This window comes from Corvus hawaiiensis, chromosome 5 (assembly GCF_020740725.1).
Source record: "Corvus hawaiiensis isolate bCorHaw1 chromosome 5, bCorHaw1.pri.cur, whole genome shotgun sequence".
Lineage (NCBI taxonomy): Eukaryota > Metazoa > Chordata > Aves > Passeriformes > Corvidae > Corvus > Corvus hawaiiensis.
The window spans coordinates 10,301,850-10,313,304 of NC_063217.1; the positions used below are offsets into that span (position 1 = coordinate 10,301,850).

General features: G+C 38.0%; 1 long non-coding RNA gene across 1 annotated transcript in view; it reads left to right on the forward strand.

The window, feature by feature from the left end:
* Nucleotides 1-7,702, forward strand: part of LOC125326316 — a 37,871-nt gene extending 30,169 nt beyond the window's left edge. Inside the window, exon 3 of the long non-coding RNA XR_007203757.1 lies at nucleotides 4,261-7,702. This is a non-coding gene — a long non-coding RNA (uncharacterized LOC125326316). The remainder of the gene's footprint in view (nucleotides 1-4,260) is intronic.
* The last annotated feature ends 3,753 nt before the right edge of the window (nucleotides 7,703-11,455 follow it).

Below are 11,455 nucleotides of genomic sequence, written 5' to 3' on the forward strand. Positions count from 1 at the left end.
TGCCACAATTATAAGCACCTTTGCCTAGACTGCTCAACAGTGGATAACAAAAGGATCAGAAAAATCAGGGAATCAATAAGACATTCAGAACTCTTTCCTGCTACTACCTTGTTTCATGTTTGCTCTGTGTATATCTCTATTTCACAGTATTTCAGTAAAGCAGGAAAATGGCCAGTCTTAAAGCTGAGCTGTACAACTCACCCGTCATGCATTGCAAACTACTGCTTCAGAGATTTAGTACATGTCTAGACAGGGATCAATTTTTAAAATAAAAATTATAATACTGAATTAAAGAGAGTTATTACTGTGTATTCTAGTGATCATAAGGATCAGTGTTCCTCTGTTCTCTGGACTTTAGAGCAATGTCAGGGATTTTACCCTGTTGTCTTTACAGAGACAGGAAAAATGCAATTTGTTAGTGTGCATGAATAGTATCCTTTAGGGTTTTATGTCATTATTTGAGCAATTTACAAACAAAAGAATAGCCTCCCCCAAACTCCTAAACCTAGAGATATCCTTTCAAATGAATAAAGGTTTAATGTCAATGGTATTCTGTGAGCTCTTAATTTTTGAAAATTGTAATTAGGACAATTTTTATAGCAAGTCAAATAATTAGATATCTTTTAGTGTGGAGAAAGATTGAGGTGCTAAAGGAAAGAATAAGTGAGGTAAGAGTCTTGAATTCAAATGAGTATTTGTAGAATGTCCCTGCACACATATCAAATGAGTATATTTTTGAGTTGATGAAATCAGATGCTGAGCAGCCAGTAAGCCATCAGCTGTTTCCTTTCTGAATTCATCTTTATTATTCGGCCTCTTCCAAATATTCAAGAAATGCAGTATCATACTTTTCAAACCACACCAGAAAACCTGGTGAGCATACTCACAGTGTCCCTCAGTAGCAAAGATAAGCAGTCCTCACAAGAGAGACATCTTTGACTTTGGTGAAGGAAAGGAATCGGAGAAAAGGAATTGACCCTTCTACAGGTGTTACCAAACTCCCACCCTTTTGTTTTCTGTGAGGTTGTACATGTGTATGCAGACACACCCCTGGATGGCTGAGCTGTCTCTTTCCTTGCTTGTATCAAAGGCAATCCTTCTTTCCTGTAGCTTATTCAGCAGGGAAATAGCCTGCTCTGCTTCGGCAGGAATCTCTTTTGGGGTGACACCTACAAAATGACACCTTTCTAGCCTATCTTTCATGGGCTGATAACAAGCTAATGTCCAGTCTGTCTGTGGAGTCCTGTGAAGTTAGGCAAAGAGAAAATGCTTCTTAGAAAATAAGTACAGGGAAAGAATTCCCATTTTGCTTCAACTGATAGACTTGACAAGATCTCAGTTATATTTACAGGAGGGCTAAACAGATGGAGGTTGTCTCCACTAACACGTGGTTGCTAAGGCAGTCTCTAGCTGAGGGTTCCTGGGACTCTCAGAGTCGCTGCAGAGGTAGGGCAGGAGGGGATGTGTATTTTTTCTCTCCTGCCATCTGTAAGCAGCGAGACTTTTGCCTCCCACTCTCAGCCAGAAGGTTCCTATGTGATTGAAGCAGGGGAGATCTCTTACCTGACAAATACTCTCAGTAGGAAGGTTCTCAGAGAAGCAGCAAATACCTCTGTAAGCAGTGATGAGTGGGAGAGTTAAGGAACTTGCACATGGTTAGAAACAGCTAACACAGGGAGAGAATACCCAAGAAAAAGGAGCATCTGATTGTATTAGTGCATCTGACCCAGACTACTGCTCAGGTGGATTCAAGGTTTGGAGCAGGCCTTTTCTGCATCTTTTGTGGTTATTTGTACCATGTTACCTGCAGTGACTCTGCACTATTATTTGCATTAATAAAACTAGGACCTTCACAGGTAACACAAGGAAAAATTTTGTTTTGGATGAACTGCTCATATATGTCCTATATACACAAATATTTGCTTGAGCCCTGAGAAAGAGCTATAGGCTGTAACAGTATGATTTGAGCCTTTTATATGAGGGGAGGAAGCGCCAGAAGAAGTAGGCAGGGAATATGATTTAAAAGGCAGAAAATAAAAGGAAATAAGATGGTCTGTTTTCTTGTTCATTTTTGAGCCAGGAATAGGCACTGAAACACTGGGAAACCTGTATGATCTATACTGTTAGGCTTGCATTCATAAATAGAGACACTAACAACTGGTATCTTTACTGACAAATGTATCCAAATACAAGGTCAAGGAAGGAATTACTCAGAAATGGGCCATGTGAGTAAGATGTTATTTGTAGTGACTTGCTCTCAAGTTTATATAGATCACCTGTAAACTCACACTAGAGCCAAGCATTTTTCCCTTACCTTAAGTCAAATTCATTTTTAACCATAAAATGAATATTCCAAATAACTCTGGTACATCAGCAGTTGAAAGCTCCTCTGGCATGATTGAGCTTTTCAGTGAAATGTAAGTATTTCTCAATTACAAGATTTCTGTAAATGCTTAGGTAAGGAATGGTTCAGCATCCTCTGAATTTTTATGGCCTTTGGTGGATTAAATTAATGGATTTTAATGTGAATATCTGCTCTTCCTTGTGGAAACTGAAAAATTTCCAGAGGTGTGTACTGAGATATAAGAGTACCAACCTTATGCATTGCAAATATTATGCACTTCACTGCAGAACACCAAAGAGCTGAATGTCATAGATTTTCTCTCCTATTTTTTTACAACATGCAACATAATACTGAATCAGTGTTATCTAATTACCTTATTTTTCACTGTCTTGTTCATTTTGGAAGGAGCTTGAAAGGGATTGGTTGGTGAGGCAGTCTGAAATCTACAGCATCTCCCAGGATGATACTATGAGATCTCATTATGGCTCATGAAATTCTGGCAGATTATGGTACTCAATGCTACAGAAATGTCTTCAAGGGGAAAACACACAAAAAAGGAATGTTGCTTTGAAGGGACAAGAAAAAAATGAGATGTACCAGTGATCATTGTTTCTTTTGTTGAAGCATTTAAATATTCTGTATTAAATGAAGTGGGTATCCAGAAGAGCAAGGGAATCAATCCTATTTAAATAAGGTGTGCTTTATAGAATGGCTGCACAGACAGAACGAAGTTCAGGCAGCAGAAAAAGTAAGGTGCCAGAGAAAACAAGGAAAAAATCCTTTACTTTCACAGGAATGTTGTTGCATGCTGAGCAATGTACCTGGAGCTATAAAAGAGTGAAGTAGTTTTCTAATCTTAATTAAACACTTACATGGCAACATTTTCATTAGATAACAAAAGGAGTCATTGGGCCAGAATGCCTCAGATGACTAAACTGTTTTCTGCAGCAATTCCAGATTCTTTCCCCTTGTCTTTAATCTCGGATTTTGGTTGGGATGGAGCTGGCTCTGTGGTGCCAGTGAATTTCCTATAACTAGATACACTTTTTTTCCCTCTCAGTTCCCACTTTATCAACAGTTTAGACTTTAGCTAGGTATACTTGGGATCACCACTTGCAAAGAGAGAAGAGAAACCAGGTACATTTTATTTGTAAAAAGTCTCAAATATAATCTCAGATAAAAGCAGTCTCAGACACAACAGGCCTGTTCACTGCTTTTCCTTCCAAATCTTCTTATTTACCATATTTCTGATGTCCCCCATGCTGATATAGCTGGAGGAAAGCTCAGAATTACAAGGATATAATTCTGAAGCTTATCTAGAACTTTTAGGCTAGGATAAAAATTCACAAAGAATCTGGCAAAGCAACGAGAGCAAGGGAAGTGTCTACAGGCAGTATGAAACTATTTTGGTCTGTAAACACAAAAGTTGGCTCTGAGGAGCCAACTTGCGAGAGAATCTAATGAGGCTGAAAGATCTGTAATACACTTGCAGATGAAATTCACTGTTGATTTGTGCAAGGTAATGGGAGAAAGGCGGGAAGAGAGGGAATCAACCCTAACTAAACCAAAGAAAATTGGTCTGCAAATAAGCTGTTACCATTCTGGAAATATATCTTGGCATTTTTGTGGATACTTCAAAAAAATGTCAACTCAATGTTCAGCAGTGGTAAAAAAGGCAGATGGTGTATTAAACAATTAGTGGGATGACTTCATTGGAAAAATCAGAAAATATCACTATGTCACTCTAAATTCACTGTATATTCATGTTTTGTGTCTCTTTGGTTTTATTCAAAGAAGGTTGAAAATGATAAAAACCACCATACAGTTGCTAAAGGGAGGCTGAACAGAAAGAAATATAAAACCAGAGATACCATACAGAAAGTGAGTAAGGAACAACTGTTTGTTATTTCTTACAGGATGAGACCAGTATGGCAGCAGTTGAAATGATCACACATGGTTTCTAGAAGATACAAGAAAGAAAGTTGTTACCCAGCAGAAGCACCGCATTGCTACCGCATGACGTGGACCTTGAGAGCTAAAAAAGTCTCAAAGATATGCTCATAAAAAAAAAAGGAATCATTAAAAATAAGGATGCAGACACAAACTTTGGTTTAGGAAGTCTCTGAATTGCGTTTTGACAGAAGATGGGGGTATGCTGTGGAGAAAACTTCAAAGTGCTAGTCCCTGTTCATTTCTTTTTCTCTAAACCTCTGCTGTTGATTCCTGTCAGAAACATGTAACTGGGCAAGAGATTTGTTCTGCTCATCCTGTGATTTTGAAAGAGCTGAAAGAAAACCATGAGACAGTTTCAATTACACTTTTGAGTAATTTGGCTTCCTGCTCACCTAGAGGAGGTCCTTGCTGCTGTTTTCTGCTTGCTCAGCGACTCCAATTTCACTGGGAAGCAGACCCAGATTGCACGTGATGAGGTCAGTTGCCCCCTCTGATTTCTGCTCAATGACCTGTTCTAGAGATGCCTGTGTGGTTTAGCACCCCATAAAATAGAAGCAAATGGTGAGTTACTGGGGTCCAGACACCTCCTTCAGATTAAAGCTGTGGATGCTCTGCTGCTCCAGGCCAGGAGGTGGGTTAGAAGTGCAAAACCAGAAGCAGTGACAGTGGGACCTAAATGCTGCAGCAGGGTCGGGGCAGTGGTAGATTGGGAGCCAACTGACTCAGGGAGAAGAAATCAGCTTCAGGCCAGGAATAAATATTGCACTGTGATTGTTGCAGTTTTGGAAAAGGTGAACTTTTACCCAGGCATGCTTTCAGGTGTGGGACAACAATTGTGAAAATTATTTTCTGGTTGAGAGTGGGACAGAGCAGCTAATGGGCTAAGATGAGGCATGAGAGTGGATTATATGCAACACTGCTTTGCCCAGAGGATATGAAAATTGCTGTCTTTGAGGGCAGTCAAAAAAAGAATTGTTAAAACATGAAAAAGATGAGGAAAGTGTAAGGATCTCCTGAGATATGAAGTAGAATATTGGGGATGTTCCACATGGAAGAATAATAAACCTGAAATTCCTACTCATGTAAATTTAAAAGAACGAGTTATAAATGGCATCGTAATTTCTTTGCATGGAAAAATATTGGAGAGGTATTTAAGGATAAACTTATAGATAAAAAGCACCTAAAAATTTTAAAAAATCAGTCATTTTCTTTCTTTAAGAATTTAAACACAAAGCCAGTCCTGTCCCTTTGAATTTTGCTGATATTCTCTACATTTGTTTTGCAATTAATGAAAATATTTTCTGTTTCAATTATGAATTTTAATAATTGAAGATTAGTTTGTCAGACTCAGCCAGATGCACTTAGTGCTTAGTTCATAAAAAAAAAAAGCTGAAATAATTGCTTAGACATGAAGAGATTTTACTGAGCTTATTTGTTTACTATCAAGTCTTGGAACAGCAATACAGATGTTGGAACAAATAGTTCCTGTTACAGCTCTGTCTCTTCTCACATTGAGTTTGAACTCATCACTGAAGAGATTAGTTCAGCATTTAAAGTTTGTTGAAATAACTTCTCAGTTCTTTGAATACTAAGATTTCATTATCTGCAGAGATCAGCAGATTAATGACCCACTAATTAATTAAAAAGCCCACTGCTGTTGTATTAATATTCCTCATCAAAGAAAAAGTATTTCCATCTGGAGGAACCATAAAGGCTGATTTGAATATTTGTTCCCTTGAAGAAATGGTACTTACTCTGCTTGTTTTGCTCTGGACCAATTCTATCCAGCCATGAATTATCACCAGTTGTAAATCCCTGGCAGTCACAACTCAAAGAGTGAAATGAGGAGATACTGATTCTGTGATATTTACATGAAAGATCAAAGACATTGTGCTTCAGAATGGAACACATTGAGCTTTGATGAGCCATGGGGAACTTGGCCTCATGGTTTGCCATTCAAAACTTCTTTCAATTTTTCCTGCAAGTGGTAAATGCATACTTTTTACAAGTATATTTTTTTTGTCTATAAAACCTCCTCAGAGAGAGCAGGATCTCCAGCTGCAGAGTACTGCACTCAGTAGCAATGCAGCCTCCACTACGTTATACTCTGCACACAGACTTTAAAGTATTCCTGATTTTTCAACACTAATAACCTCCAAAGGGAGGCGAAGCTTAGGCATCACCTATTTATTTATTAATTTCATTGCTGATGCTGCCAGACACCTTTCTTTTTATTGCCACTTTGCTAATTGTTTTCAGAATGTATGTGTCCACTTGCAACCACAGCAGGACCATCAAACCACACCATGTAGCCACAGACAGATAAGATTTGGTGAGCACTAAGAGAGTTACGGAGTTAAAAAATTGCATTCAATTATGGTGAAAGAAACATGTAATTGGGAGCCATTTTCAGAGGTGGCAAGTGACAGTGAAGATAAAGAGATCTGAGTTTTGTGTTAGGCAAAAAAATTTGGCGTAGTTTCCATTATTTTATTGAGATTTAGCCTGAAAGCCTAACAAGGCATCCTTAGACCTCACATATGGAGACAAATTCAGTAAAAGCATGATACCAGAATAGGTAGATAATTATCACATAGTGATTTCTGAAAATGATCACCTTTTAACTAATCAAGCAATATTTTAGATATCACAATGGACATCAGCTCTGTTGCTGGAAAAAGTAACCAATTTCTTTCACAGAGTGGAATAATTGTCACTAAAAGCAGAGGAGGTGCTTCCTTAATCCAAAATAATATAATGTAAAAGCAGTATAATTATATGGGGGGTGTTACGTATAGGGTAAAAGAATGATTAAGGAAGATGCTCTGTACAGAACAAAAGTGATTAAGAAAGCAATCAGGCACTAATGTACTGTACTGTTTTAAATGAGATTTAATTCCTGGTACATGATTTGTCTCATTTGTGCTCACTTTGAGAGCCAAGAGAATCCAGTTATTTTCCTGTAGCCACCAAGTATGCAACGGCTACTGCGAGGTGAAGTACAGCACCATAATTGTGCTAAATTATTTGAAAAGGGTAATTATTCAATATATGCTCTCTAGTATCTATATTTTGAAAGCTACAGGGAGTGGCCTCCCCACTGGTGATTTCTCCTCTGCAAGCAGGGACAAGAGCCAAGAAAGCTGCCAGCAATGGTTCAAGGCTCAGGCTGGCACAGAGCTCTGTGCAGGTCAGGGCAGTCACAATGTTTGATCCCTACCAGGATTGAGGATGGCACTGCCTTTGTTCTCTGTACTGTTAGTTTTCAGTAAAGTGGTAGTGGTGTCACAAATTGAGGTTAAGGTCTGGAGAGTAATTGTCACAGCACATCTCATTTGGTATGAAAATTACTCTTGTTTTTCAGTTCCCTCTTTTCTGGGTCTGCATGGATAGACCAAATATAACTTTAAGGGGAATGTACATAATTCATCAAAGCAAAAAATGTTTTAATATTAATTTCATATATTAATTTTTATGTATATTAATAAAGAATGTGAACATTTTAGTTGATTTTTAAGTGTCAAAACTCTGCTTTCAGAGTTAAGATAATCCACTGGAAGAAGAAAATGTCATTAAATTTTGATTTCTGTACATCTCTCTGCTTTAATATGTTGACATTTCACTCTGTCTTGCTTCGGTAATCCCTTAATCAAGGTATATATAATGATTTTAATTGTTTGCATAAAACTCTCTTGGTATCCATGGTACCAATTCTCTGCTCTTTTCCAGAATTCTTCCAATTGCTTTTTTGTTTCAGGTGATGCAGTTCCTAAAAGTCTGCCCTGTGTTTTACCTGATGCTGCTCTGGAGAGCTGCTAGCATCCAACTTCATGATGTTTAACTTGAGTGTGAAGGCTAAAATTGTATCCTCTGCTCTCACCTCAGGCTGAAAACTCAGAGCACCTCACCTGTGAGCATGAAGACTAACTATCGAGCAGTTTTATCTTTCCTCTTGGTTATTCTCCCACAATATGCATGAGATGTTAATCAATTTAATCTCCTTCCATAATCTTCCATTTACATTTCTAACTTTATTAGGTTGTCCTACATTATTTAGCTGGTACTTGCAACACTGGATTGCTTCTCAAGCATGATTTTACGTCTTTGTGAATATCTGCACCTGCTATAGAACTGATGAAAAGCTGACATTAATGTTCTTGGCTGTAAGTATTTTGCAAATACTCTGACAGAACAGGTAAAAATGTTGTCACCTAGCAACTAAAAGCATTTCTTTCCTTATATATATAAGTACTTATAATTTTTTTTTTTTCTTCTGGAATTACCTATATGATTTTTACCCTTTCACTTGCATTTTTTGTAAGAAAATGAGAGTGTGTTCTTAAAAACATTTTTAAAAATGGAAATTCAGCTAGCTGTTAAATTAGAATGCTAAGAAATATCCTGAAGGTTATTATAGTCAATAAATGAGCATCTGTGTTCTCCTGGTATCTTTGAAATGGATGACTGTGAAAAAATCCTAGTGAACATACATTTTTCCTATGCAATATATGGGGCTGTGAGGGAACTGAGTTGCCCTTCTTTTGTACTGCTCTGTGGCAGGGAACATTTTTAAGGGGCAGGGCACTGTCAAGTGCAGGATCAGTATGTTTATTATTGTTCTGGAAACAGCAGGGAATAAAAATCGAGTAGAAAAAAGCTTTCCCAAAACCTTAACTTAATTATTATCTAAGAAGATCCAGTAGAATATGTAATATTTTTCTTCATCATTAAAGTCAAAGAATTTTATGTCAATTCCCAATTACCCAGTTTAGGAGCACAGGCAGAAAGAGCAGACATCACTCCAGGGGAAACCTGTCACTCTGCTCTTGCATTGTCAAAGCAGTCAGATTCTTTAGAGGAAGGCACTAGAAATCCTGTCTGGCCAAATTTTAATTAAATACGTAAAGTGTTTTTTTCCCCAGTCTTAAATGATGCACTTCTCTGCATATCTGAAACTTTGTTTAGTTTGTTTGTTTGTTGTTTCTAATCTTAACTAGGCCACTGCTGTCTTTGTTCTATAAATCCAACTGCTTTTTTTGAGTTGTGGTAGTGATCTGCATAGGATTAGTCTGATTTTAAAATAAATTTCTTTCAATTTTCCAGATTAACTACATTTTCAGTTACTTTTTAGTAAATTAGTAGGAGATATGAGTATCTGCTTTAAAACTTGGAAGTATCTGATTCCCTTTTCACTGTCTGTAATGTTTATTGCTTCTCTCTGACAAGTGTCTTTTTAATGTCTTCTATAGGGGCGATTTCTATATATTTTCCACCACTTCCACTGGAATATTTTAAACAATAAGTGATTAGAACTGGACACATGATTATGAATGAAGCTGTATGAAGGGCTTAAATAATGTCATAATAAATGTGTATGTTATCCATAGGTGTGTGCTTATAGGTATATATTACCCACATCATCCAATACCTGTTAATGATGTGGTTCACTGACTCTTCACAAGGATGCTGTGGTGTTCTTGAGACCATGTTAGTCTGTTTGGACTCATCCTAGGACTTTACATTGTTCCTCTCCGTATAGATTACTGGGCTTTTTCTGTGCATTAAATTTGTTATTTTGGGCTGAGGAAGGAGCCCTTCTGTTGCCTTCTTTGGTCCTCACTGTGCTAAATGATTTTCAGCTGAGGACAAATTTTCCATTTAATTTTTTCCCTTTATCTTGATTCTTAATAAACCCATTAAATTGGATTAATTTACTTTTAAAACCTTTCTTCTGGGACGGGAACCAGTGCCTTTTTCTTACTGTTTTTTACAGCTTCTAACTGATTTTTAGTCTGTGATAGGAGATAAGAGATTTCACTTTTTTGTTTGCTTAGTAGGATTTTCCTTTTGTTGCTATAAAATTTTATTTAAGCCTTTCATTTTCTTCTCTAGCATTTCTTTTCTTCAAAAACCTTAAGACAAATCCCAACAGAGCAACAGGGCTGCACCATTGAAAGGGCTCGAGGTTCCCCTTGCCTTTGGCCTTTTAAAGCGTTTGAACTCTGGGCTGTGCCTGGTTGCATTACCTGGATATTCCCATGAATTGTCCCCAGATCTGCCCAGCTCTGCAGGCAGCACAGGAGTTACAGGGCAGGACTGCAAAGGGCCCTGCTGATCAGAGATGCAGACATGATTCTCCCCATATATAGAATGCAGAGGTCTGCAATATTTGTTTGCAGTTATCAGCGGCTGAAGTATCTAGGTGCTGCTGTTTGCCAGTCCCATCTGTAGTCTCATATTCTTCCTTCTGGAAGGAGAGATATTCATCATTATGTTCCTTTCCTAATATAACTTTCAGAGCCCTAAACATGCCACAGTTCCAGGTTAAATATCTGTGAATTTTTTAAAGAAATGCAGCATACAAATAAACAGCAGGATATGGCTCATTAGTAAATCTTTGTGAGGCAAACAAACTCTTTTAAACTCCTTTTTTTATAGAGAAAATTGTTGCAGAATACAGATAGGTATTAAACCAACTTGATAGAACCCTATATAATCCCTGAGTAGACTGGTGCTTTATGGCTGGACTTGCTTTCTGACGCACTTCACTGAGCAGTTTAGGCTATTTGTTCTGCTTTACTCCTTTTAATGTGAATCAAAGTTAGTCCAAAGTCAAAACCTAACTGCTGGTTTGTGTTGTTTGTTTTAACCCCCCTCTCGTGCTACTGCAGGCGGTAACATCCCTTCTTCAGACTCTTTTCGATCAATCTGCAGCTAGCACATCTTGTCTCTATAGCTGAACAGATGTGTTTCAACAGGATGGAACTCTGCAGAATGATCCTAAAATTCTAGGTTTTATGTAGCTCTTCTCACTGCTGGTTTTTTACTGTACCATCTGTATTACCATCATGCAGGAGTCAATGGGGCGTGAAGAACTTGCTGATGCTACTCTTTCTGGTTGGAGCAGAAACAGAGCATCCACTTTGCTCTGCATTTTGCTGATTTTGTCACCCTTAATCAAAGTGACAATATGGATTTCTGGGACAGTTTATGGCGCCAGCAGATGTAGAGGGGGGAACTGTGTGTTTGGCTTGTGCACCCCAGAAAAGGAAGGAACCTGTGCTCACGATCTTAGAGGTAAGCAACCGCTGTAAGTCTGCTCTGCTCCTTCTGATACCGGTGCTTTCCCTTCTGCAAGATGGAGTAAGAAACTCCAGT